Source organism: Halyomorpha halys, unplaced genomic scaffold, assembly GCF_000696795.3.
Source record: "Halyomorpha halys isolate HHAL.00 unplaced genomic scaffold, Hhal_1.1 Scaffold128.1, whole genome shotgun sequence".
Classification (NCBI taxonomy): Eukaryota; Metazoa; Arthropoda; class Insecta; order Hemiptera; family Pentatomidae; genus Halyomorpha; species Halyomorpha halys.
This window is the reverse complement of record NW_027110898.1, coordinates 2,034,484-2,037,058: the sequence shown is the minus strand read 5'-3', so window position 1 is coordinate 2,037,058 and position 2,575 is coordinate 2,034,484.

The following is a 2,575-nucleotide window of genomic DNA, read 5'->3' as shown; positions in this document are numbered from 1 at the left end:
GGCAAAGACAAGCCCCAAATGAGCAGTTACCACCTGATATTTCTAACAAGTTGCCTCTGCAAAATAATGGACCGAAAGGTTAACAAGCGCTTGGTACGGATCCTTGAAAGAAATGATATTATCCAGAGTTACCAATGCGGGTTTCATAGAGGGAGGTCCACTATCGACCACTTGATTCAATAGGAAGCTGAACTACTATATACTTTCATAGAAAGGCAGCAAGTGATCATAATTTTCTTCGACATTGGTTAAAGCATTCTATTAACATTTTAGCACTGTACGAGCTAAAATACTATTATAAAAAAACTTATATCCTTAAATTTTACGGGTAATTTCATAACATTCATCAAACAGTTCTTATCCCTACGGATATTCAAAATCAAAGTAGGAAATCATTTCTCTGGTAATTTCAAACAAAAAATTGGAGTACCACAAGGATGTGTTCTCAGCATAACTTTGTTTGTCCTAGCCATTAATGACTGGGGAAGAAACATGCCCAGCGGAATAAAGGTGATCTCTATGTGGACGATCTAGCTATTATGTGCCACTCAAATGACATAAACCAAATAAAAATCAAACTACAAGTATCTCTTAATCAATTAAAAAACTGGTCAAACAGCTCAGGTCTTACCTTCTCAACCGAAAAAACTAAATGTCTACATTTCAGCAGAAAAAGGCTAACATTTTAAAATTTTTAACACAGATTTTTAGGGCTGATATTCGATAGGGGTCTTTCTTGAAACCACTATATCAGTACACTTAGAAACAGATGCATAAATAAAATTAAAATCTTAAAAGTCCTCAGCAAAACATCATGGGGAGCTGACAGATCAATGATGTTGAAAATATACATTGCCTTAATCCACTCCAAACTTGATTATGGAAGTTTTGTGTATGGGTCAGCTCGCTTCCAAAGCCCAGCCAAACTTGAAACCGTTCAGAACTCCGGAATCCGTATTACCACAGATGCCTTTAGAACCAGTCCAATCTTAAGTTTTTGTTCTGAATCTGGAATATCACCCCTACTATTCAGACAACAAATATTAGCTACAAATTATTATTCCCGACTATACCTACAACCCTCGTATCCAACTTATAAGTACATTTTCAATCCTAAATTCTCTCGACAGTTCCAAAAGAAGATAAATACAACACTACCTCTCACTGATCAATTATCGGCCACTGTGACAGAATTAAAAGCAATAGGCATCAACATACCATAAAATAACACTCCGCCCTGGACCTATCAACGTCCAAATGTAAATTTCCAACTATCCAAATACCGCAAACAAAATTGATGAATCCATAATAGAAAGAGTCATTAAATTCATCCATAAGACTAACTAAATAATCAGCCTTTAATTATAATAATTATCTATTTATTTTGCCTTATTTTTAAAATTAGAATAGTTACGTATCTGCTTTTCATCATCTTTTCCCCACTATCCTTACGATTATTAAACAATTTATAATTGCCTAGCTAGATAATATTTCAAATCTCACGGAAATGAGTCCCACTGGTGTGGATCTGCACACCGTACCAAAGGTATGACTCTATGGAACAACTAGGCCTTACCAAAACCAACAACCAACGGGCATTGATGACCAGGCTGTTAAACTCATGAAAAATGAAATGAATAATACTGAAGACTTAAAATATAATGCGATTTGGTAGCGGTAATTCAATTTTTTTGCCCTTAAAACTTCAAAGGAAAAACTCACAGTATTTTCGTGGCATGAATTTTTATTTTGGGAGACGGTAATTTCATGAGTATATCACTAGGTTGAAGTTAAAGTTGGATTTTGAGGTTTATGGGACCGTATAATGATTAAAAGAATTGTAAATGGGTCTTGGAAATAGTTTAGACACAGATTTCTCAACAACTCCTTCAGATGTTACTCACCCTCTTTAATTACCAATTAAGAATATATTTATATAGGCGACCTTTTAGGGAACTACTGAAGAGGATAGGGAACTTTCTTGAATGCGCATCTACAGTATTATTTCCAACCACCTTCAACACCTCCCTTCCCGACCTCAATTCTTTCTCCCTTAAATATATATATATGCTTCATCTCCCATATAACGGCATCAAATCTAAAATATATTGATATGATTTAGAAGAGCGGAAATTTTGCTTTCCAACAGTTACAGTTACGTTGGATTTGGACATTCTGAGGATTTATGATTTTATTTCTTGAATGGAAACATCTGCAAAAAAAAAAATGGCCTCCAAAAATCAAATCCGTAATTTATAATTTTTGATTTTATGAAAATTCATATTTAAAGGTTTCAAAAGATGCTTAAAACAAATCTGACTTGATTTTTTCTTCATACTTTATATTTTTATTAAAATTCAACCATATATTAATTATATTTACCAATTACGATCAATAATCTTTTGATCTAATTCTAGATAAATGGCCTCCCAATGTCAGTTTACAGATGCTGTCTTTCATATCTTTTGCAGGAAGCTTTGGTATTCCTATTAACTCTGACTTTAAACTTTTTACTGCTTTAAAATTCAAATATTTTACATATATATTTTTGAAAATCTGGTACATTCCTGATTGT